The following is a 26,935-nucleotide window of genomic DNA, read 5'->3' as shown; positions in this document are numbered from 1 at the left end:
ATATATTTAAAGTGATGAAAGGCAAGAACCTGTTACAACCAAGATTACTCTACCCAGCAAGGATCTCATTCAGATTCGATGGAGAAATCAAAAGCTTTATAGACAAGCAAAAGCTAAGAGAATTCAGCACCACCAAACCAGCTCTACAACAAATGCTAAAGGAACTTCTCTAAGTGGGAAACACAAGAGAAGAAAAGGACCTACAAAAGCAAACCCAAAACAATTAAGAAAAATGGTCATAGGAACATACATATTGATAATTACCTCTATGCCAATAAAATGGACAATCCATTCACAAACATGAATGGATTAAATGCTCCAACCAAAAGACACAGGCTTGCTGAATGGATACAAAAACAAGACCCATATATATGCTGTCTACAAGAGACCCATTTCAGACCTAGGGACACATACAGACAGAAACCGAGGGGATGGAAAAAGATATTCCACGCAAATGGAAATCAAAAGAAAGCTGGAGTAGCTATACTCATATCAGATAAAATAGACTTTAAAATAAAGAATGTTACAAGAGACAAGGAAGGACACTACATAATGATCAAGGGATCAATCCAAGAAGAAGAAATGACAATTATAAATATATATGCACCCAACATAGGAGCACCTCAATACATAAGGCAACTGCTAACAGCTATAAAAGAGGAAATCAACAGTAACACAATAACAGTGGGGGACTTTAACACCTCACTTACACCAATGGACAGATCATCCAAAATTAAAATAAATAAGGAAACAGAAGCTTTAAATGACACAACAGACGAGATAGATTTAATTGATATTTATAGGACATTCCATCCAAAAACAGCAGATTACACTTTCTTCTCAAGTGCACACGGAACATCTCCAGGATAGATCACATCTTGGGTCACAAATCAAGCCTCAGTAAATCTAAGAAAACTGAAATCATATCAAGCATCTTTTCTGACCACAATGTTATGAGATTAGAAATGAATTACAGGAAAAAAAACGTAAAAAGCACAAACACATGGAGGCTAAACAATACGTTACTAAACAACCAAGAGATCACTAAAGAAATCAAAGAGGAAATCAAAAACTACCTAGAGACAAATGACAATGAAAACACAATGATCCAAAACCTATCGGATGCAGCAAAAGCAGTTCTAAGAGGGAAGTTTATAGCTATACAAGCCTACCTCAAGAGACAAGAAAAATCTCAAGTAAACAATCTAACTTTATACCTAAAGGAACTAGAGGAAGAAGAACAAACAAAACCCAAAGTTAGCAGAAGGAAAGAAATCATAAAGATCAGAGCAGAAATAAATGAACTAGAAACAAAGAAAACAATAGCAAAGATCAATAAAACGAAAAGCTGGTTCTTTGAGAAGATAAACAAAATTGATAAACCATTAGCCAGACTCATCAAGAAAAAGAGGGAGAGGACTCAAATCAATAAAATTAGAAATGGAAAAGGAGAAGTTACAACAGACACTGCAGAAATACAAAGCATCCTAAGAGACTACTACAAGCAACTCTATGCCAATAAAATGGACAATCTGGAAGAAATGGACAAATTCTTAGAAAGGTATAACCTTCCCAGACTGAACCAGGAAGAAACAGAAAATATGAACAGACCAATCGCAAGTAATGAAATTGAAACTGCGATTAAAAATCTTCCAACAAACAGAAGTCCAGGATCAGATGGCTTCACAGGTGAATTCTATCAAACATTTAGAGAAGAGCTAACATCCATCCTTCTCAAACTCTTCCAAAAAATTGCAGAGGAAGGAACACTCCCAAACTCATTCTATGAGGCTACCATCACCCTGATACCAAAACCAGACAAAGATACTACAAAAAAAGAAAATTACAGACCAATATCACTGATGAATATAGATGCAAAAATCCTCAACAAAATACTACCAAACAGAATCCAACAACACATTAAAAGGATCATACACTATGATCAAGTGGGATTTATCCCCGGGATGCAAGAATTCTTCAATATACCCAAATCAATATATGTGATACACCATATTAACAAATTGAAGAATAAAAACCATATGATCATCTCAATAGATGCAGAAAAAGCTTTTGACAAAATTTAACACCCATTTATGATAAAAAACTATCCAGAAAGTGGGCATAGAGGGAACCTACCTCAACATAATAAAGGCCATATATGACAAACCCACAGCCAACATCATTCTCAATAGTGAAAAACTGAAAGCATTTCCTCTAAGATCAGGAATGAGACAAGGATGTCCACCCTAACCACTATTATTCAACACAGTTTTGGAAGGCCTAGCCATGGCAATCAGAGAAGAAAAGAAATAAAAGGAATACAAATTGGAAAGAAGAAGTAAAACTGTCACTGTTTGCAGATGACATGATACTATACATAGATTATCATAAAGATGTCACCAGAAAACTACTAGAGCTAATCAATGAATTTGGTAAAGTTGCAGGATACATAATGAATGCACAGAAATCTCTTGCATTCCTATACAGTAATGATGAAAAATCTGAAAGAGAAATTATGAAAACACTCCCATTTACCATTGCAACAAAAAGAATAAATACCTAGGAATAAACCTACCTAGGGAGACAAAAGACCTGTATGCAGAAAACTATAAGACACTGATGAAAGAAATTAAAGATGATACCAACAGATGGAGAGATATACCATGTTCTTGGATTGGAAGAATCAATATTGTGAAAATGACTATACTACCCAAAGCAATCTACAGATTCAATGCAATCCCTATCAAATTACCAATGGCATTTTTTACAGAACTAGAACAAAAAATCTTAAAATGTGTATGGAGACACAAAAGACCCCGAATAGCCAAAGCAGTCTTGAGGGAAAAAACCGGAGCTGGAGGAATCAGACTCCCTGACTTCAGACTATACTACAAAGCTACAGTAATCAAGACAATATGGTACTGGCACAAAAACAGAAACATAGATCAATAGAACAAGATAGAAAGCCCAGAGATAAACTCACAAACCTATGGTCAACTAATCTATGATAAAGGAGGCAAAGATAAGCAGTGGAGAAAAGACAGTCTCTTCAATAAGTGGTACTGGGAAAACTGGACAGCTACATGTAAAAGAATGAAATTAGAACACTCCCTAACACCATACACAAAAATTAACTCAAAATGGATTAAAGACCTAAATGTAAGACCGGACACCATCAAACTCTTAGAGGAAAACATAGGAAGAACACTCTTTGACATAAATCACAGCAAGGTCTTTTTTGATCCACCTCCTAGAGCAATGGAAATAAAACAAAAATAAACAAATGGAACCTAATGAAACTTCAAAGCTTTTCCACAGCAAAGGAAACCATAAACAAGATGAAAAGACAACCCTCAGAATGGGAGAAAATATTTGCAAATGAATCAACAAAGGATTAATCTCCAAAATATATAAACAGCTCATGCAGCTCAATATTAAAGAAACAAACAACCCAATCCAACAAGACCTAAATAGACATTTCTCCAAAGAAGACATACAGATGGCCAAGAAGCACATGAAAAGCTGCTCAACATCACTAATTATTAGAGAAATGCAAATCAAAACTACAATGAGGTATCACCTCACACCAGTTAGAATGGGCATCACCAGAAAATCTACAAACAACAAATGCTGGAGAGGGTGTGGAGAAAAGGGAACCCTCTTGCACCGTTGATGGGAATGTAAACTGATAGAGCCACTATGGAGAACAGTATGGAGGTTCCTTAAAAAACTAAAAATAGGGCTTCCCTGGTGGCGCAGTGGTTGAGAGTCCGCCTGCCGATGCAGGGGACACGGGTTCGTGCCCTGGTCTGGGAAGATCCCACATGCTGCGGAGCGGCTGGGACCGTGAGCCGTGGCCGCTGAGCCTGCGCGTCCGGAGCCTGCGTGTCCGGAGCCGGTGCTCCGCAACGGGAGAGGCCACAACAGTGAGAGGCCCGCATACCGCAAAAAAAACAAAAACAAAAACAAACAAAAAACTAAAAATAGAATTACCATATGATCCAGCAATCCCACTACTGGGCATATACCCAGAGAAAACCATAATTCAAAAAGACACATGCACCCCAATGTTCACTGCAGCACTATTTACAATAGCCAGGTCATGGAAGCAACCTAAATGCCCATCGACAGAAGAATGGATAAAGAAGTTGTGGTACATATACACAATGGAATATTACGCAGCCATAAAAAGGAATGAAATTGAGTCATTTGTTGAGACGTGGATGGACCCAGAGACTGTCATACAGAGTGAAGTAAGTCAGAAAGAGTAAAACAAATATCGTATATTAATGCATGTATGCGGAACCTAAAAAAATGGTACAGATGAACTGGTTTGCAGGGCAGAAATTGAGACAGAGATGTAGAGAACAGACGTATGGACACCAAGGGGGGAAAACCATGGTGGGGTGGGGATGGTGGTGTGCTGAATTGGGTGATTGGGATTGACATGTAAACACTGATGTGTATAAAACTGATGACTAATAAGAACCTGCAGTATAAAAAAATAAACAAAAATACAACTAATACTAAACTTTCTTTAGGTTATTTGTATGGAAATATGTTAATATAAATGTTTCAGACATTACATGAAATTTCTAAAAATCTTGTATGTTCTGGTATAATGTTATAAGTCATAATTCTAGTTATTACTTTAAAATATATATCTCAAAAATAACTAAATTTCCTTGTCAATTACATTATTATGAACTTTCATCAAATCTTTAACCATGGTCATTTTTAAGTCTTTTGTCATTTACAGACAGTTCTGGGTGTACTCTGCTGCTTTTGCAGAAATGTTCCTATAAAAGGGTTTCATCTTCAAGGAATTCATGGAAAAGAGTCTGACAAGCACAGGTTTCTGGTAACTGACTCTACTGCTGAACTGAATGAAGAAGCATTTTCAGAACTCTAATGGAAAACTGATGAACTCATAAAAGTGCTAACAAAAGATCAAGATAAAAAATTAATTACATGGGACTGAGTGAACAGATGAGGATGATTATAATTTTTGTGACTTTCTGTTTGAATTAAAAAAAAAAAGAAAACAATCCACAAGGACTCAGAGGCAAAAAATATACAAATCAATTTTCACTGCAAAGTAAAGGAGCTATTGCAGTGGAGGATTCCTGGGCTGAATGTCAGTATTATGACGTAGTGTGAGTGTGTTTCGTGTTTGGTAATTGCAATCACTGTTGCTTCTGTTGTGGTCATCCACTTACAATGCTTGGTGTCAGTTTATTTATCTCTTGTAAAAATAAAATACAGTGAGTGTGTGTGGAAAAAGAAAAAAATGGGCAAAGGATCTGAAGAGACATTTTTCCGAAGAAGATATACAAATGGCTAATAAACGATGCTCAGTGGAGACTTCCCTGTGGTGCAGTGGTTAAGAATCCACCTGCCAATGCAGGGGACATGGGTTCAAGCCCTGGTCCAGGAAGATCCCACATGCCGCAAGGCAGCTAAGTCCGTGTGCCACAACTACTGAGCCCGCGTGCCACAACTACTGAGCCCGTGCGCCTAGAGCCCATGCTCCGCAACGAGAGACCACCGCAATGAAAGGCCTGCACAACGCAACGAAGAGTAGCTCCTGATTGCCGCAACTAGAGAAAGCCCTCGCATAGCAATGAAGACCCAATGCAGCCAAAAATAAAAAGTAATTAATTAATTAAAAGAAAAAAGATGCTCAATGTCATTAGTCATCAGGGGAATGTAGATCAAAACCATGATGAGATACTACTTTGCACACTCCAAGATGGCTATGATAAAAAAAAAAAGACAGATGATAACAAGTGTTGGGGAGGACATAGAGAAATTAGAACCTTCATATGTTGCTCATGGACTGTAAAGTGGTGCAGTCACTTTGGAAAAGTCTGGCAGCTGCTCAAAAGGTTAAACATAGAGTTACCATATGACCCAGCAATTCCCCTTGTAAGATTTTAAATACCATAGAAGAAATCATAAAGGAAAAGAGTGAATAATAAAAAAAGAAGAAGAAAAAAAAAACTTACTGCACAATGCTCGGGAAAGAATGATGCTTTGTGCTCTGCATGAGGTAGCCCAGTTCATGAGAAAAACACCCACATGTGGCAGGAAGAGTTCCAGAAAATGAGAGGAGCACAGAGAAGTAAAAAATCCACTTCAGCAGGTAGTCAGTCAGACAAATCTGTCACTCCCTCTCTAACTCCAGGTCAGGCTCGGGACCCCCAGATTTCTCTCCTGCCCCTCTCCCACCCTGATATCCCCTGGCGAGGCCTGGGCCTCAACACTCCAGACAGATCCTAAGGTGGAGGCTGGCCTTAATATTAGTTGAGAAAGCAAGTTCTTTGAGGTGGCCTCAGAGCTGTTAATCCAACCAAGAGAGAAAAAGGGACCCATCACTACCACCGCCACCAAAATCAACCTCTGGTCCCACGGGTTCCCTGGAGTCCACTGGGAATTGAGGCCACCCAGGGCTCCCTGGTCTACTCCCAAGAGGAAACGTGATACACTGGGGACTTCAGGGCCACCAACTCCTTAAAGCCCAGCAAATAAGAGAATGACAACAGCGTGGGTGCAAACTCCATGGCGCGCGTACAAACCTGGGGGCGGGCACACAGTGGCTGGGGGGCAGCTGCCAATGACAAAAATGGAATGGGCAGAGTCATGGCAGCTGGGGGAAGAGGGATGGGCAAGGCCAACACAGAGAAACAGGAGCAGTGTCTCTGCAACGGCCAAGGGCAAGGGTGAGCAGCAAACTGGAGGCTGCACTCCAGGGAGAAGGTGGTGCTGGCCAGAGTGCAGGCTCAGAGCGCCCAGTGTCAAACAGCTCCCGGGCATCTGCCCAGGTCAGCCACCAGCAAAGGAGGAGCCGGCGTACGGGCAAGGACCAGGAAGGCCCGGATCGCGCATGTTCCAGAGCAACAGCCAATGGCAGCAGAAAAACACCTCTGGCTTATATTTGGAACAGATGAATGTGTGCTTCTCTGGGAAGACTCAGAAATGTAAATGCTGTCAATCAAGTTCTGATGCAAGGCAAGTGACGGGACGGCTGTGGTCTGGTCGGAGAAGCCTGCTGCCGGGGTGAGGGGAACCACACCTTCCCTGAAGCATAAATCACGAGCAGGCTGCCGAGGAGGCTTACAGAGGAGACGTTACACTACGGAAACCTCCGCCACCTGATGCAAAGCCCCGACGGGCTGTGGGGTGGGGAGGAACCACCAAAAGCAGAGCACAGGGTGGGTTCCAGGAGGCGGGGCAGGAGGCGGGGCCCTGGGGGTCAGGGCTCCTTTATTCTAATTTGCTCACCTTGGGGACCTCCCCACCCACTGGATGCTCCACCCCACCCCCACCCCCCACCCCCGTGCCTCTCCCCAGCCTAAAATGCATAAGAGGGGAAGCTGGGACGAAGTGAGAGAGTGGCATGGACATACATACACCACCAAACGTAAAATAGATAGCTAGTGGGAAGCAGCCGCATAGCACAGGGAGATCAGCTCGGTGCTTTGTGACCACCTAGAGGGGTGGGAGGGAGACGCAAGAGGGAGGGGATATGGGGATATACGTATAGGTATAGCTGATTCACTTTGTTATACAGCAGAAACTAACACACCATTGTAAAGCAATTATACTCCAATAAAGATGTTAATAAAAACGCGTTAAGAATAGTGGAAGCAAGCAGGTCTTCCTTTTTTCTGTTTGAAAAAGCCAACTGCCTAGGAAAGATCTTAATTTTGTAAACGAAGTCAAATATGCCTCCTCGCCACAAAAAGCCAGGAATACTGGCTGTGGCAAAGGCTCAGGTATTAACTGGGCGGGAAAGGCCAGAGGCCCCGGGAACAGAGACCAGGGCGGAGGGCACCTCGGAGGGCTCTGAGGGGGCACACAGGCAGGCCTTGAGCTTGGCCCCATTCTCTGCCACGGTGAGGGCGGGTTCTGGGCACCCCTATCGTGGCCAAAAAACCATACTTGACACACAGGACCTTGTGCTGCAGGTTGGAGAGTCCGATTCAGGTGAGCTTAAACAGAAAAGCCCGTCTTCATAAAGGTTCTGAGCTGACTTACAAAAGCTGGGCAGGAAAATGGCTGAGCTGGCCTGTGCGCACCCCCATGCCTCCCACCAGGCCCCAGACACTGTGGTCCACAGTGCTCTCGACACCTGCCCTTCTGGGACCTGGATGCTTGGGTCAACCAGCAGAGGCCCAGAGCTGGTCCGTGAGTCCAAGCACCTGCTCAGTTAATGTCACCTCAGACCCCTGCTCCTGCACGAGTGACAGAGCTACTGAGCTTCTCCCAGCCTCAGTTTCACAATCTGTAAAACAGGAGTAACAGCATGACCACCAGGGGATGCCCTGAAGAGCAAGCACGTACACAGAGAAACACATGACAGCCCACACAGGGCCTGGCACCAAAGGCCTCCGTGTGACACGCTGAGTTTCCCTCCTGGGCTTTCCTAACCTCCCACGTGTTGGGTCCACACTACATTCTTCCCGGGGCATCTGTGAGCCGGGAAGGCCTTCATTCCAGCTCAGCCTCCTCCCATGGACAACTCCGCAGCCTCCCTGGGTTCTCCAACCGCAACTCTTCCCCCAGGTCCATGGCACTTTGCTGTGCTTCAGTTTATAGTCATCACATTTTCTAATAATATCCCTAAAATTTAGGCTTACAGGTTGCTGTTGGGAAGGAATGTGTGAACGGAGGGCCCTTCCCGGAGGCGGTGGGGCTTGGTGAGGGAGCCCGGGCACTGGTGTCAGCCACAGTGAGCCATGTCACCTCCACAGGGCGCCTTCCCTGTGCTGAGGTTTCCTCGCCTGTAAGATGAGGACACGACGGCTGGTGGGAGGAATCCAGGGTGCCCCAGTCAGAGGGGAGCGTGGAAGGAGGCCCTGCCCCCACCCCTAGGGCTGTGCCTCGGGCTGGACATCCTTGGGATTCTGTTCTCCAGAGGGTGGCCCCAGGCCCCCCTGTACTGGAGAAAGCCTGTGGGGAGGCCACTTCCTCCTTCCCCTTGGACCCAGCTCTCTCCCACGTCCTGCTCTAGCCCCTGTGCAGGGAGGGCCTCGGGCCTTGGCTGGGCCTCCAAGAACGAGGCCTAACATGTGAGCGAGCTGCAGAACCTCAGTTCAGCGTTGCTGGTACTTAACTGCCGGAAAATGATGTGTCTTAGAAAGGCAAGCACAGGATAGTAAGAAATGTGCTGCAGTAGCTGTACAGTCTCACCCGCAGACACAGACAGGCCGACCCAGGGCTGCACTGGGCCTGCGCTCGGCAGGGGACAATCTGCCAACTGCGTCCTCCCATTCCCCCAAGTCCCGCTCGCTGACAGTGACACTGAACAGGTAGCGTGGCAACGAGTTCACCCGATTTAATTAACTAACCTGCCTCATTAGTTTAATGAATACGGCAGCTGACAGAATTCAGTGCCTTAACCCAGATTCAGTGCACATCTCTGGATTCCAGTGGGAAGAGTCAGGCACTGGGTGGGCCGTGGATATTCCTCTAAAGCAGGGGTCCCCCACCCCCCAACCCGTACCGGTCCGCAGCCTGTTAGGAGTCGGACTCACAGCAGGAGGTGAGCGGCGGGCGGGCGCCAAGCTTCATCGGCCGCTCCCCATTGCCCACGTCACCCCCCGGACCATCCTCACCCTGATCCCCAACCCCAAACCCGGGTCCGTGGAAAAACCGTCTTCCAGGAAACCAGTACCCGGTGCCAAGAAGGCTGGGGACCACTGCTCTAAAGGACAGTGGGGGGTGGGGGACAGCAGGCAGGGCGGTGCCCTGAGCAGGACAAGCCCAAACCGTTCCGGCCGCAGCCCCGATCCCCCGGCCCCTCAGTCGATGGCGGCTCCATCCTTGCACTGTCTCTGGCCAAGAAACAAGATCAGTGCAAGCGCCTGGGCTCCTCTTCCTCTCACACCCACACCCAATGCATCAGCGACTCGTGCCAGTGGTATCCTCCCCAGAGATCCCTGCAGTCCCCTGTCTGTCCCCACGCAGCATTCGCGAGCCTGTGACCCTTCCCGCCCTGGCCTCCTCGCTCTTGAGACCTCCCCGGCCGGCTGCCCTCTGTGAGGCTGCCCTTCTTTGGATGACAGGGCAGCTCTCTCGCTTCCTGTGTGTCCTTCCTAAAAACCAGCTCCTCCAGGGGGTCTTGGGGACAGCGCGGTCTAGAACTGCAGCTCAGCCCCTGTGACTCGCCTGCAAACCACGAGCCCTCAGGGGAATTTCAGCAGGAACTAGTCTGAAGCTAAGGTGCCCTGAATACACTGCTTCAAAGTGCTTGTGAGAGCACCGCGAGTGTGGGGGCTCACTCCCGGGAGAGGAGGCACGTGTCACTGGTACACACGCGCCACGAGCAGCAGCTGTGGTCTCTCTGCCACGACAAGCCTCCCTCCCCCCGCACCCACCCTCCAGCTGCTTTCCGCAGGTGCCTGCCCTCTCTGGCTTCTACACCTCCTGCGCTTTCTTCTCTATCAACCGACCACCTCAGGTCTCTTGTGGACCAGGTCTCAGGGACACAGAGATGAACAAGGAGGCTTGCTCAGGGAACGCATCACGAGAAACAGAGCGGAAGCATGAATGGTGGGCCCTCTGAGGGCCATTCTGGTGCTGGTGAAACCTCTTCTGAGGGTGCCTGGGGTGCTGGAACCAGGGATTCTGAAGGCTCTTTCTTGGGATGAATCAACTCAGTGTCCTTTATGTCACTCCTCACTCCCACGCACCGGGCTGCATCTGTCATCTGATCATCGCATAAGCTCCCCAGGACACTATGAACAAAGATGGTGCAGACCCTGAGCACCACAGTCCATTGTGAGAGCCGCCCGTCAGTGCTGGGGACAATGCACTCTTCTCTATCCCAGAAGGTCCACAGCTGTGACAAGCCTCACGGCGTGCTCCTCTGTCAACTTGGCCACTCGAAGCCCTCACATAATTAACTGAAAGTTCGTCTGTGTGTTGGTCTCTCAGCCATTCCACAGAAACTTCCACACAGGTGTGCAAAGGACGGAGGAAACCATCCAGTATTTACCGATTCCCACTGTCAATGAAGACATGCAGTTCCCAGGGGACCGAGAGCCAAAGGGGACAGGACAAGGGCTTTCCCGTGACCTGTGGGTCAGCTTAGGGCCGGGTGGGGCTCCACGAAGGCACGTGTCGTCACAGACGCAGAGGTCCCACCCCCAGGCACTCACTCAAAGCTGGACGAGAACTCTGGGTGCCCGGGGCTGGGGGGTGCTCTAAACCCCAGTGCTGGGCTGCGTGTGCCCTGTTCACTGCCTAAGACTCTTTCTCTTCTCTATTTCCACCGAAACCCAAGGCTGTGGGGCCTGGCCTGGTGCCTGTCTCTACCTCCCCCTACCCAGAGCTGGCCACCTGGAGGCTGGACCCTGAGCTCCTCCAGCCACCGGGGCGGAAGCCGCCCCTGACTCTGTTTCTGTCCTCCTCCCTTTTGGGAGAGGTCTGTCCTTTCAGCGAAGGGAACGGCCAACACGGGTGTCGCCACAGCTGCTCAAGGCTCCTTAGGGTCACGGGGCCAAAAGGGGGCGCCCTCCCGCGGCGGGGGCCCACACCCCAGCTGCAGCAACGCCCTCTACTCTGCTGCCCCTCCCCCTGGTCCTTGGGGGTTCAGCGACAGGGCTGCCACGGTGAGGACAGGTTCTGAGCACCCCTATCGTGGCCAAAAAACCATACTTGACACACAGGACCTTGTGCTGCAGGTTGGAGAGTCCGATTCAGGTGAGCTTAAACAGAAAAGCCCGTCTTCATTAAGGTTCTGAGCTGACTTACAAAAGCTGGGCAGGAAAATGGCTGAGCTGGCTTGTGCGCCCCGTGTCTGACTCTTCTCGGCTCCCTCTGCTTGCTCACGTGATCCCCCCACTCTGCCGACGACCCTGTGCACACAGCAGGGCCGAGAGCCCCACTTTAAAGTCTCCAGCCGGAGCCACTGAAGAGGCTGAACGCACGGATCCTCCCCGAGTCTCCGGCCCAGCTCTCTTCCGGGGAAGGTGACCCAAGGGCCTTGCTTGGGCCAGGTCCCCTCCCCCTGGCTGGGGGGGGCACACTGTAGCATGGGTGCCACCCTGACACCTGAGTTTAGTGGGGAGAGTTCCCACAGAGAGGGTGGAGGGGGAGGCTAGACAGAATCATCTCAAGTCACAGGTTTTAGCAGCTGAATGGAGAGACCCTACAGCAAGTCCTTCTTAAACTTCGGAAAGTCAAAGAACTCCCAGCGTTTGTTGTTTTCTATATTATTTAAAATGGATAACGTAAACATAAATTAGGTATAAACTCTTTTCTTGGCGCTCTTAAACTACTAAAACTAAAAGAGATGTAAAAAATGACGACAAACAGAACCCCGACACAAATGCACTCGAGTTTACCTTAATTTAACATGACAGACGGGGCTGCGGAACAGAAACCATCGCCCAGACGCCCAGACATGACGTTGAGCGACTCTCAAAGCTCTCTCGGGGCCACACCTTCCACTCCCTCCCTTGCCTGGCCTGAGGCAGGAATGCCTGCAATGGCCACTGAGCTCTACCCACCAGCTAGCTGGTCAAAATAACAGCGGCCGGCGGCCACCGCTCCCCAGAAAGGGGGTTGTCGAACCGGGCAGAGGCGTGGGGATGTGGCGACACTCCCGGGGCTGTGGGCGGGGACCTAGGGATCCCGGATGGCAGGGCTGCCCCAAGGCACCGCAACATGTTGTTTTGCTCTTTTACATGAAATCAAGAGGCAGCCGTACGTCTTTCCCACCCATCACTCCGGTGTTAGGCTCCCCCTGGACTTTGTATCTGCTGCCGATTCACGGAAAGGATCAAGTTTCTCTTAACGTTTCCGACACGCGCGAGAAGGTCAAGAGAGGAGGAGACCACGAACCACCAAGCCCAGGGCGCCTCCACCCACACCCCGGCCGCTCACCTGCCTCACCTGGTGGTGAGGAAAGAAAACCTCATGGAAAGAAAACCTTCTCAGGTAGAAAACGCCCGTCCAGGTGACCTCGCTCGCTGCTTGGCGGCGTCCAACAGACAGGACCCAGGCTCACAGGGCTAAAGAGGCTTCTCTAAGGTCGTGAGCTGTGGAGGGAAGTCAGGACCGGAAGATGGGTCTCACTAGTCCAGTCTCTTTCCCAAATGCAACACAGAGCGCTGGGCACAGTAATTCAAGCTACGAACAAATGCTCGTATCAATAAAAAGCACCATCTTGTCCACTTGTAGAGGTCCTCGATTTTTAAGCACTTACACAAATGCCATTTTAATCTTACAGTGTTTATTGGAACATTACTTTCTTCCCTCCGTCCCTTTTCAGGACCTCCTGGAAGAACACATTTCAGATTCAAGACACACTAAACAATATTTCCCTCTCCATCACCAGCCACAATCTTTACAAGTGCCCGCTCTGGCTCCTCAGTCCTGTGCCCATGCCTGGCTTTCACAGTCAGCACCACAGACACGAGAGAGGAAACAGATCTTCCTAGAGAAGGCAAAAGAGAACTTTAGGATGAGAACAGCTCCTTTTTTTTGCATCATTTCATGTTTGCTTCCCTTTTCCTAAGCTGAGATTACGCTCCTTGACAAAAATAACCTATTTTTGTCAAAATATTTCAAAGTAAGTTTTTAAAAAACACAAAAATTTGTGAACAGGATAAACAGACAAAACCTAGCCGACAATACCAACTGATACTGAAGTAAAAAAACATATATATAATGTTCTGCATTTCTGATGGTGGAGATGGGGCTTACAGAATATTGTACAGACGCGTTATATTTCAATGGGAAAGTAGGATGGGAAATACACTGACCCCCAAACCAGCAAGTCGTCACTCAAGACCTCCTTTTGGGGCCGACACGTTAACACAACTAGCAGCGGTTCCTCTGCTTTTTGCATGGCTACTGTGGCTCTCTCATCATGTCCTTCTCTGTACGGTTCACAACAGCTTCGATTCACTCACTGTGGAACATCCTGGTTCGGTAAGGGCAGCACGAGTCCAGGAGCCTGGGGAGACGGTCAGCGCGCCGTCCCCAGCTCATGCTGGTGGCACACACTCCACAATTCAAGGATAACACACACGTCCTCCCCCTCCTTACAAAACGCCCACATCCTCCTTCAGGTCTGTCCAGGGCCGCACCGCAGGGAGAGTGAGCCAGCTCGCCACTCGGGCAGCGGCTGGACACAGAAAAGGAGTGGGCCCGACGCGGGGACACACAGGCCTTGACCAGGGTTAGCCCGCCCAGGAGACACTACGGTCCCAAAGACCTGCCGGTATTTTTTGCAGACCTAGTGGCAAAGTGCACTCCTGGCAGGGAAGCTGGGAGTCCACACCAGCCCCCAGAGGGGTGAGTCAGACCTGGCCGACGCAGTTACACATGCTGGTCAGCGAGCAGCCATGACACCAGGCTTCGGTTCCGTTTACTAGAAAACAGGTTATTAGCGCGGGACTTTAACTTTCCAAACCCCATGCTAATGGAGCTTGGGGAAAACAAAGGAGGATCCAGCTGCCAGGGCTTATCCCATAAGAAGGCCTCAGGCTCACCCTCGAGTTCTGGCGTCTGTGCGCTTCCAATCAGCCAAACCCGCGGGCAGCCCGGTGCCACCGTCTGGCTTCTGCCGGACCCCTTGCTCCAGCGCCTTGTGCGGGATGGCGCGTGGGCCCGACGAGGCACTGGCCAGTCCACACCACTGCCACCCATGTTTCCTTCTAGACCCTGGTCATCGCCAGAGCGGCCCTGACAGTAACTGGAAAGTTCCACGTGCTTCAGATGACAGGAGGAGGGTGGGTTCAGTTTATTCTTATGATCACTAGGAAAGCTTGTTTTCTAAGCCAGAAGTGTCAAAGCTGGCTTTCTATTCATGAGAGAATATAAAACTTTCTGAGCGGGAATAAAATCCCTTAAAGGGCTATTAACGCGAAACAACAACCGCAGATCAATGAAATGCCAGGAAGACAAAGTTATTTCTGGAACAAGGCAGCGAGCCAGGACACTGGGGCCTGCCCCAGGCCTCTCAGCGGGGAGCACCCAACCAGGCTGAGTTTAGCTTCTGCACCAACAAACCCAGATCAGGGAGAGATGTCTCGATCTTCTATGCGCTGTGGAACATAAAGCAGGACGCTCGTTCTGCCAACTTCAGGACACGTCAATCTCTGGTGAAGTGGTGTATTCGCTGCCCCTCTAGCTGCTAAAATGGAACATTGTTGGGTGGAAGACACAGAGGAGACGCTGAGAGGACTTCAGCGCCCCGTATTCTCGTAGGAAAACAAAAGGCAGGCGGTCCTGTGTCACGTGACCTCTCTGGAAAGAGGGGGCTCTGGCTTCGGCTGCGTGGTTGTGATGTGATGGAAGTGAGACGGGAAAGCGGAAGGAAGTGGGTCTGGCCCACGGGAGGGAGCCCTTTCTGGCCCACATTTCACCCATGCCCCTGCGCCGGGAGGAGGGGGCACGGCCAACAGAGAAGTCAGCATCCCACCCCTCCACTGACCCTGGGCTGCCCTCCCAGGCAGCCTCTCCCAATCCTTCCTTCCCAGAGCTGAGTGGGAGGACGGCACCGGGGGAAGGGTCCCGCTGCTCCCCCACCAGTTGTGTTTGCCCTTCACAGGCCGCCCCTCAAAGGGTGGCCTGGAGTGACTTCCTGACCAGGGCAAAGAGGACCCTCGCGGGAGGCCTTCTGGGAGCCTCTCCCACGGCAGCCTGGCCACAGCTCTGAGTGCAAAGCCGATGGTGGCAGGCATGATGGGAACCCAAGAAAAGCAACTTAGAAAGAGAGCTGCAGGCAATGACTGGAGGCCCAGTCGTTTCTCGGGGCAGCACTCAGAGCCGCCCACCTGAGCTTCGGTGGGAGAGGTGCCAGCTGGCGCCCAGTTCACACTCGGCGGCAGACCAGCCATGCACCGCTGCCAACCTCCAGCGACCATCAGGCCAATGGGGACGAGCCAGAGGCAGGGGGCAGACGGCAGCTCTGCGGGTGTTCCTGCCCTCCACTGGCAAGCCTGGCCCGGGGGCCCGTGACCCCCTGAGTGTTCACAGCAGCCCGCAACCGGGAACCAGAGCTGCTCGCTCGTTCATTCAACAGGTGCCGAGCCGGCCACTCCGAGGGGACACACGGCGAGTCAGAAGGGTCCCTGCCTGCAAGAGTTACCGACGGAGTAAGACGTTCAGGCAAGACAGCGCCCAGACAAAAGGGAAACGCACGCCCTGGGCAGTGGGGAAGGTGAGGAAGAACCCTTACATCTAGTCTGTGATTGTCCAGATGCAGCGTGGACAGAGCTGACTTGGAAGGTCCAGGCTCGCTCAGACACAGGGAGTTCAGGGAACGGGGAAGCCTGGTGCCGCAGGAGACACAGAAGATGGGCTGGAGGGCCAGGACAGGGTCAGGACAGGGTCAGTTCTGGGGAGCCACGGATCCCAGACCACAGTGCTGGGCTCCAGCTAGCAGGCAACTCCTGTGCTCTCTGGAACCCTCATCTCGGGCTTTTGAAAACAAACCTCTTGTTCACTTGGTACAAACCAGCTCAGGCCTCGTAAGGCTGGGCCAAGGGGGCACCTGCCCTGGAACAGACAGGCAACGTCTATGACCAACATGTAAAGGACAGCTGCTCTCTTGTCCTGGCAGGTCTCCGGCGGGTTCAAAGGCTGTTCTGTCATCAAGACGACTGACGTCAGCACACACTCACTAGCGCTGAAGGAAGCGCTATTCAATTCCACAAATCAGAAGTGAAACCCAGCAAGGCAACAACCACGAAAGGAACTAAAACCACTTAGTAACTGAAGAGGCCAAGCAGTTTCGGGTCTATTAGTAAACACGTTACACAAGAGCCATTTTCGCCTTTGAGAGGCCCTCCCCCAATGAGCTCACCCATAAACCACGTGGGATGAGACCACTCAAGGAAGTGGCGGGAAGCCCCCTTGTTCCAGAAAGATTCCAGCCCTTGTGCTTTTTGTTTAGAAAAAGAATGCTAACGAGTCAGGACATCTGTGTAATTATAAGTGTCAAGATAAACCTTTTAGGGTTATTTCTTTTCCTCTGAAATTCACAGTTGAGTTCTACAGTGTAGAGAACACACTGAGAACAAAGGTCCCCATAAAGTGTCTCCCTGTCACATATCTTATGTGAAGTTACCATCACCAAGAGCAGTGATAGCGAAAACTAATTAAAATCTCTACTTGTGCTTTCACGTTTTTTTTTTTTTTTAAACATTCTTGACAGTTGGGTAATAAAGAGACCAGGGAAAATGTGCCTTCAAAATTCATTTTTTAGATTTGCTCCCACCTCCCACTAGAAGAAATCTGTAGAAAAACAAAAAACCAGAAGCTGGCAGGGAGCAGGTACACCCTCCAAGCCACCTCAGGTCCTGCCCCCTTGGGAGCAGGCGGGACACTGACGGAGAGCCAGGGAGGCAGGCCTCCACCCGGTGGGATGTCCTCCTCCTCTGGGTGACTGGGCCGGCCCCACACAGACATCACCCGACACCCCCAGGACCATCACGCAGCCCCATCACCAGGTTTCAGTGAGGACCAGCTGGGGAAGGGGCAGAGGCACACCCGTCGGGTAGGTGTGAACACACATCTGTCCGATACTCGACCAGTGTATCCAGCTGAAGTCTTGGGTCCCTCAGCTCTGCCCGCACCACTCCGCTGACCAGCGCACAGCACATCAGACGCCCACCAACCACAAACGGGGGCAGAGAAATCCAGGGAAACACAGCTGACACAGAGTCGCGCCCTTGGTCTGCTTCAGGTGCTTCATTCAGCGACCAGATCTCAGGCAAATCACAAACTCTGGGCACCTGGGTGTCCCCTGCTGGGTGTGGCTCTGTCCTCCCCCATCTACTATCCTGCACCGCTGGGCTGCCCAAAATGGCATGAACTGTGTATATTCTGCTCTGTCATTTTCTCCTCACCACGACGCCCGCCCCAGCCCCAGGGAAATCATTACTCCCTGCCTCAGCGAGGACATCACAGCGCAGAGAAGAGCGGCGTCTTCCCCGCCATCCTGAGGACGACCAGCAAGGCTGGGCCGTACAACAGGACTCCGGCCTCCATCCTGGTCCCCTGGCAGAGCTAGCACGGCTCATGGCACCTCCTGAACAGCAGGCCCTCGGGGGGCATGACTTCTACCATGACTGCAATGTACTGCTGTGCAGAGATTCTTCTTTAAATAAATGTTTTAACTTAAATGTGCTACACGTAATATCTTCAACTCATTAAATACTCAAGTATATGGAGAAATGAATTTAACTCTTCAGATATAAGGCTTGCATCCAGCAGCACACAGGCCCCCTTCAGGAGACAGGGGGCCCGGGGCATGGCATCCCATCTCCATCCCCAACCAGCTGTTTTGACTGTGGGAAGGCTCTGCTCGGAGCCCATGTCCTCTGTCATCAAGTTGGGGAGACATCCCCAACCTTAGAGACTTGCTGCAAATCTCAGTTAAGAAAGTGTGTGTGAAGGCTTTGTAGATCCCAAGTTACTCAGTTAAATTTAAGTGACACTAGGTCTTGCTAAGAGTCAAATGAGATACAAAGGCAAAAATGCTTTGAAAATGTAGGAGTTAGGATTTGAATCTTTAAATGACACATTCTTTCTGGAGGATGACACAGCCTGGGTTACGAGCAGTGGGGAGGCTTCCCCAGGAATTAGATCTGGGCCTCCCAAAGACACCTCATGTGGCTCCCTTGGGCCCATGGTAGACGTGGTGAGACTCTGCTGAATGCCAGGCCCAAGTTCATTCAAGATGCAGACAGAGATGGGTGGTCTGACACTCACCCTGCACCTGATCACTAAAGGTCGTCAATCTAGCCAAGAAATAGACTACTCCTCTAAAAAGGAGAATCTGTCCCTTCTGTCCTTGAAAAGTTAACAACGGCACAAGCAAACAACTTTCTGTGTGGGGACAGGGCGTATATGGGAACTCTCTATACTTTCTGCTACATTTTGCTATGAATCTAAAACTGCTCTAAAAACTGAAATTAATTAAAAAAAAAAAAAAAAAGACCTTCTGACACTAATTCCAAGGGAGTTTTTAGCTAGCCTGCCCTAGATGGCTTAGATAAAAAGGAGGGAAATAAGTCATAAGAAAACCTACACTCGTATCAGTAGCTAAGCCTTTTAAGGCATTAAATTCTAGAGTTCTGTAATCATTAGATTTCTTGGAACAACATTCTGAAAAGCCCTGAAAGTTCAAATAAAGTCAAATAAATATAGCACTCTGTAGACCTTAAACAGGCTGGATGAGAGGATTAAACCATGTACCCGAGGAAAGGTTTGCACAGAGAAACTGCAAAGCAGATCTAAAAATACTGTGTGATTATACACCACCACGGTTTTAGGGGGGAAAATAGGGAGGAGATCAAAATGCAAGGCAAACCTGGCATTTCTGGGATAACTGCTGTCAGGCGACCCTGTTCTGGTGCATCACTGTGCACCCCAGACCCACAGCCCTCAGGCAGGCTGACACCAGCACTCAGATGGCTTCTGCCACCAGGCTAGTCATTAAGCAGATCTGAAGGAGAACAGAGAGAAGACAATCTGTAAACCAGTCTTTGCATTTGTGATTACCTTTCACGTCTGTAATTTTGAGTGGGATGGCTTTCCCAGCTCCTCAGTGGGAAGTGCTGGTGGGTACCAACAAAGAACACTGAGATTCCACAGCAGCTGGGTATTCGTCTGCTCGGGCTGCCATAACACACCACCACAGGCTGGGGGGCTCACCCAACAGAGATCTCTTTTCTCACAGTTCTGGAGACTGGAAGCCCAAGATCAAGGTGCCGGTAGGTTGGGGTTCTCCTGAGGCCTCTCTCCTTGGCGTGCACACGGCCACCTTCTCCCTGTGTCCTCACGTGCACTTTTCTCTGGGCACCCCTCCCTGGTGTCTTGTCCTCTTCTTATAAGGACACCAGTTCTACTCAATTAGGGCCCACACTTATGACCTACTTAACCTTAATTAACTCTTTAGAGATGCTATCTCCAAATACAGTCACTTTGGGGGTTACGACTTCAACATATGAGTCTGGTAGGGGCTGGGAGTGGTAGAGACACAATTCAGTCCACAACAGCACGCCTCGCACGACAGACAGCACCTGGCATCCTCTGACCTAATACACAGCCCAAGTCCAGCAGCTGAGCTGGTGGGTGCTCAGGAAGGGGTCCATGAGCAGAGGTGGTGAAGCAGCCCCCCTTCCCCTTTCTGCTTACAAAGGGTGCAGCTCTCACACTGAGGCAGAGAACCTGAATCCCCTCTCTCCCCTCCCCACGTCTCATCTTCTGGGAAGGGGGATGGGGGATGCTGTGGTCAAATACTTCCCAGTCATCATCTGAGTGCTTGAGGTGACCATTTAACATTTGAAGCCAGGGTCAGAGATGGACAAGTGACCAGTTCAAGGTCACAAGCAGTAGCAGAGCCAGGACACACCAACCCCAGGTTGTAAACTCCAGGTCCAAGCACCTCCCTCACGCCACAGCCACTTCCTTTTATCTTTACAACCTCCTGGTCAGGTGTGTACATGCTCTGAATACATTTAAAATACACCTTTGACAAAAAACCCCGGAATAAATGGGAGACAGATGAGGGCTCTATCCAGAAAAAAGCTAACAAAAATTTTTTCATGTAGTAGAATTAAAGAAACACAAACTCTAATATTTAGTTTATACGCTTATAATAAAAACAGTTTGAAGCTGGCAAGGACATAGAAGTCTCTGCCAGTTTTGTTCCTCTCTTCCTCATCTACTGCTTTCCTTTGCATTAAGTGAATATTTTCTAGTGTAACCTTTAATTCCTTTACCCACACAATTACAGTGAGATATGGAAACACTGCTCCTATAATAGTTCTATTCCTTTTTCCTCCTTTTGTTCAATTATTATTATAATTATTATATCTATATATATTACAAACCCCAAAATATAGTTATTATTTCTTTATATAATTTTTGTGTTTTTTAAGAAGTGAGAGAAGGAAAGCAAGTATATATTTCCAGGGTTTGTTTCATCTACCTTATTATTCACAATTTCTGGTTCTCTTCCTATTGTCCTGTGGATTTGGGTTACCTCATTAATGCAGTGTAATTTCCTTATTCCAATACAGTTTTGCTCCCGTTTGCCTCCTTTAGCTGTTATTCTCAATGTCCTAGGCCCCAAAACACAATTGTATACATATTGTTTTATAAAATTGGGGAGAAATATGCATTTATACTGCCTCATGTAATTATATAATAAGCTTTACTGGCATTCTTTGTCTTCTTACTGGCATTCTTTGGCTTCTCATATGGATTTGAATAATCACCTGTGGTCACTTGCTTTCAGCCCAAAGACCTTCCTTTGTATTTTCTGTAAGGCGGGTCTACTGACCACAGATTCTCTGGGGGGTTTTTTGGCTTATTTTTCAATTTGAGAACATCTTTATTTTTACCTTCATTTTTGAGAGACAGCTTTCCTGGATATGAGATCCCTGGTTGACATTTTTTTCTTTTCTTTCAGGACTTTGAACACGTCATCCATCCCTCTGCCTTCTGATCTCCATTGTTTCAAATGAGAAGTCTGTTAATCTTACTGAGATTCTTGGTACAATCTGAGGCATTTTCCTCTTGCTGCTTTCGAGATTTTCTCTTTGTCTTTCAACATTTTTTACTATGATGTGCCTGAGTGTGGACTTCTTTGTGTTCATGCTACTTAGAGTTGATTATGTTTCTTGGATGTGGAGATTGTTTTTCATCAAATTGGGAAGTTTTCAACATTATTTCTTCTAATATTTTTTTCTGTTTCTCTCTCTCTGCTCCTGTGGTACTTGTATTATGTGTACGTTGGTGTGCTTAATGGTGTCCCACATTTCCCTGAGGTTCTGTTCATTTTCATTTTTTTCCTCCATCATTTGAACTGCATAATCTCTCACTCTATCTTCAAGTTTATTCTATCTTCTAATTAACATCTACTGTTTTGGTCTTCCAGTGAATTCCTCATGCCAGTTATTTTACATATCAACTCCAGAATTTCCACTGAGTTCATGGCATACTTTTTTTTTTAATTGGTATTCTCTAATTGCTCAAACACTGTCATCAGACCTTTCTTTACTTCTTTGAGCATGATTTCCCTTAGTTCTTTGAATATATTTACAATGGCTGCTTTAAAGTCTTTGTCTGTTAAATCCAACATCTGGGCCCTCTTTCAGGCAGTTTCTGATGCTTTAAAAAAAAAAAAAAAGAATCCCATCACACTTACCTGTTTCTTTGCATGTTATCCTTTTGTCTTAAACATTGGACCTTTTAGGTAATATATTGTAGCAGCTCAAATGCTGAGCCTCTCCCCACAAGGGCTTGTTTCTGTTATTTTTTCAGTGAATCAGCTGGACTAGTTTAGTGACGTCTATCCCCTCAGGACTCCCCACTTTCCCCAGTGTGCAGCCTCTGATGCTGTTCCTCAGAGGACACTGTCTCCCTGGGGTGACAGTGGTTTTAGCAGGGCTCTCTTTTTCTCTTCCCTGATCTCTCTGTAAAGCTGCCTGCCTCTGATGTTATCACACCCAGCTGTTAGGCTCCATGAATTGCTGGCTGATTGCTCTACTGTTTTGACAATATCCTGGGGCATCAACAGCTGTGCAGCATGATCAATTACATGCTGGCCTTTTTGAGGGAACAATTTTTGATATCAGTGTTTGAGGTTAGTTCTGACCCCAGGAGGGCTCTTCTTAGCTGTCTCTTTCTCTGGTTTTCGCTAGCCTAAAGTTTCAACTGTTGCTCTCATGGAGCTACCAGCCTCTTTTTAGCTTCTTACCGCCAAGATCTCCTTGTCTTGTTTCTGACAGCATGCTTAGGTCTCAACTTCCTCATGCTCTGTTATAAATAAATTCAGTACTTTTGGGGACAGCCTCAGAGTTTTCTGTTCTCGTGGCCAACCTCTCCTCCTCCGCAAAGTCTGAGTCACTGCTCTGGAGTTGGGGTCAAGGACAGTAGCTCATTTCTCTCGGAGTGACACCCCACACTATGAACACAGTGCTGGGTGGAGGGGGTAGCCTTTGACCTTTTTTTTTGGCCACACTACATGGCATGCAGGATCTTCCCTGATCAGGGATTGAACCTGTGCCCCCTGCAGTGGAAGTGCGGGAGTCTTAACCACTGGACTGCCAGGGAGGTCTGCCTTTGACCTTCTTAACTCTTCTGGAATTAGACCTCCACCCTACGAGCAAACTGGCATGACAGAGGGTAACTGGGGCCCCAATATCCTCAGTTCGGTGCAGAGCCTCCACCCCATGAGTCGAAGCTGGGTACACTTCCCTGGAATTTCGCCTCTGCAACACGGGAGCTTGAGAGGAGTGAGAAGTGCTGGCAGCTTGCCCCTCTGAGGGAGATACTGTGGCCCTTGATGGAAACTGGGGGGAGCCACATGTTCTTGGCCACACCCAGCCAGAGGGATAACTTCTGTCATACTAAGCTGGGCAGGAAGGAGTTGGCCACAGCTCAAGTGCCATAGACTCTTGACGTGGTTACTGATATACAGTAGATTTTCTTGAATAAATGTTTCTTCATTTGCTGCATACCCTTAGGACCATTTCTGGATATTTTAATCGATTATTTTCTTAAAAACAGCTTTCACCAATTATTGTTGTTTTGCTGAGGAACAGGTCTATGGAGCTCCTAACACTACCATTCCAGAAGTGGATCCCAATAAAATTTATTCTTAATTTCTAACAATCGGCGAAATATTATGTGTAAGTTCCTTTCTGTCTAATACTTCATGTTAGGGAAGCTGGCATTAACCAGCAACATGTGACTTCTACACACTGTAAGGAAACGTCCCCCCAGCAGGAACTAAGCCATGTCTTTAAAAATATATTATTTTTGTTGAAAATAAGTCACCCAGATGTATATCCTGATTAGCAAGTCAGCTGAAAATGTGAGGAAACGTTACCATGCATGAGAGGTGTGTGATCACAGATCAGATCATCAGGTCAGACTAAGAGGACGAGCCACACACATCCCTCATAAATAAATCCCTCTCAAGTAGCCCCCTCTACACAAAAGGAGACCATTTCACGCTGGGCTGGGAAGGCCAAAAGGGTTCCAATCCACATGCAAAAGAAATGTGGTGCTCACCCCTCCCCAATAAACAAATGGCCTGGGGTAACCAGGCATGGGAGAGAGGAGAGCTACCAGCACATTCTTGAAAGTCACCGAGTGTTGCCCACTCTCTAAGGGAAGCAGACGGCATTCTCAGAATTCAAATCAAGGAGGCGGCTGGGAAATGTGAAGACACCAGCCAAGCATCTCCACCCGATAGCAATGATGGCGGTGAGGATGCAGCGAGGGTGACCCCAGTGCTGGCTCTGTCAGGCAGGAGCTGAGATCTGGACCGGACTTGAGACCCCCTCCAGCCCCAGACTCCCCGTCTATAACGTAGGAAACGTACCCAAAGTCAGTACTTAGCAAACCGACGTTATTCTGGACAGGGCCCTCCTGGGCTAGGTTCCCCTACAGGTCCCTCCAGACATTAAACAGATGCTAAAAGGTCCAAGGGTTACGCTTCCTATACAGGCCCCACAGGCACCCTTTCCGGAGAAGCCCCTGCCTCAACCTCCCCTGGAACCTGACGGTGCTCACCCTCATGAACACACCAGACGAGTCATCCCTGAAGGCCCCCTGGCATCACGGGGATCCGGCTCCCTGCCCGCACACCCCTCTGAGATCTCCTCCCAGCCAGCTGAAGACAGGACAGGTTCTAGGAGCATGAAGGGACACAGTGAAGAAGGACGCAATGTACCGGCCCCCAGGACAGCCTATCAACAGGGCCTGCCCCTTCCCACAAGGAGAGAGATGTTCCAGCAGGGGACCCCTGGCAGCTGCTTCTGGCCAGTGAGAGATCACGTGGGGGGCAATGTTTTAAAAGCTACCCACACTAGAAGGAAACTGTTGTAAAACGTATTACACTCTTCCCTGATTTTAAGGACTCTTCTGAACAAGAGACCCATCCCCCAGCTCCGGTCCTGGGCGCCCTGGGCGCCCTGGGGCTGCCGTCCAGTCTGCAGTGCGGGGGAAGAGTATGAACAGCACTCAGCACGTCTGTGACTGGGCACCGAGGGGCCCCCCATCGGGGGTACAGGGCGGCTTATTTCCATGTGAAATGCACCCAGCTCGCTGCTCCTTTTCCAGCTACATCTACTCGTGATGCTGGCTTCGCTCTCTTCATGTGCAGTCAGGTTAAGCAGCTTTCAGTGCTCTTGTTGACTGAAAGCTGCTGCTTCTCCCTGGCCAAGGTGCTTGCAAACCAAACCGTCCAGATGAGATCATGCATGAGTGTGTGTGAACATTCAAAAGAGAGCATTCCCTGGGTGAGGCCTTAGGGCTCCAAGACACTTTGGTTTACCTTCTGTTGCCCAGGCCCTGCCTGGCACTGGGTCTGCAGCTGGGGGCTCATGAGACCCTCCTGAATCAGCTGCGAAAGCAGAGGCCTCACCCCAAGTGTAAAAACACCCAGGCTCTGACACATTACCACCACTGTGTGAAAATCCAGTGGAATACACAAAGCTCACCTCCCACTCCCTTGTGGAAATACAATTTGTTTTTGATGTTTTGTTTTCTCAGCTGCAATTAGATAGGGACAGAACTCATCCTTACTGCTATCGTCTATCTGACCCAGTTTGGGCTTTGATTTTTTCTCCATCACCATAAAGAAATGCAACTTCATTTATTTTTCCCCAACTTTTAATTAAGAAGTTGGCATTAAAATGCTTCTCTTCTTTGGAAAGTGTTTTATTTTGTTCTAAGTAGAAGGAGTCCACGTACTATAAAATAATAATTTTGGAAAACGAACGCTTCATGCCATGTTCTGACACCCAAAGGACCAAATATTTCCCCTCGATGTGTTTGGTCTTTGGTTGCTGCAGGCACAACCTCTCCACCCACGACCTTGCTGTCGCCCCCGACAGGGGCAGGAGGTGGGGCGCCCTAGATTCCCACCTCATCTACTAGGAGGCGCTGGTGTCACAGGTTAACGGTGATTCTGGGGCAAGGAGTTGTGGAATCCCAGTTTCAAACAGAATGAGAGGAAGGAAGGCATTCCCACGAGGGCAATAAAGGGGTCAGGACTGAACCAGACCACAAATGCCTCCAGAAGTACCTCATATTAAACCAGTGAAGTGCCAAACTCCCTGGCCCGAAACTCAAGTTCTTCCTCCGTATTTAACTGTGACACTGCAGGCCAGGGACCTGGGGCACCTCTGTGCGGCCCAACTGAGAAGAGCATTGTGGGATGGACCCAGACCCTCCCTTGTGGGCATCCTCATCCCACGTGGGCTCCATCCTCCAGAGCCAAGTACTGCTTCTGAAACCACCTTCTTTTTAGAGATTCCCGTGAGATAAGCAGCAAGTCAGAAAAAGGAAACCAGGCGAATAACCCAGCTCTTTCGGAGGACGTCCTCACCCCTCTGGGACTGTCCGCGCCGCCCCTGGCTTCCCTCCTTCTCCACCTCTAGCCTTCTCCATCTCAGCATCAGCATCCTCAAGGTGGTTCATGCCCAAAGCATGGCGTCCTCCCCGTTTCCTCTCTGTCCCTCCCTCCTCCACACCCAGCCCCACGACAAGTCCCAGTGATACACCCAGAACCGGAGCACTTCTCCCCATCACCACAGCCCCCGCAGGGACACAGGAATTCTGGGTAAGCTCCATCCCCCCGGGCCTTTCTACACTGTCCACGTCACTCCACGGGCACGTGGATCTCACAAAGACGTTAATTCCACACAGAGGGAGCGGAAACAGCAGTCAGAATTTGGTGGGGCAGGGATGGAAAAACCCTATACAATATACCATGTCTTCCAAGGACAAAAACTCAGACCAAATAGTTAAAGAGTCCCCCATACCATCTCCCTCCCAGAAACAAGTCACACCTGTAGTTCGTGGCAGGGGGCAGGGGCGGGGCGCACATTCTCAAGCATCCTCTCAGACTCAGGAAGGAGAGGAGCAGGGTTCACTCTGCCAAGAAGAG

The 26,935-nt window shown here is 48.8% G+C and overlaps 1 protein-coding gene across 22 annotated transcripts in view; it reads right to left on the bottom strand.

Annotated features, from left to right (window-relative positions):
* Window positions 1-26,935, bottom strand: part of INPP4A (inositol polyphosphate-4-phosphatase type I A) — a 163,550-nt gene that overhangs the window by 79,666 nt on the left and 56,949 nt on the right. The window lies entirely within an intron of this gene.

The sequence above is a fragment of the Phocoena sinus genome, chromosome 13, assembly GCF_008692025.1.
Source record: "Phocoena sinus isolate mPhoSin1 chromosome 13, mPhoSin1.pri, whole genome shotgun sequence".
NCBI classification, from domain to species: Eukaryota; Metazoa; Chordata; class Mammalia; order Artiodactyla; family Phocoenidae; genus Phocoena; species Phocoena sinus.
The sequence above is the reverse complement of the archived record's forward strand: the minus strand, read 5'-3'. Positions and strand labels throughout refer to the sequence as shown.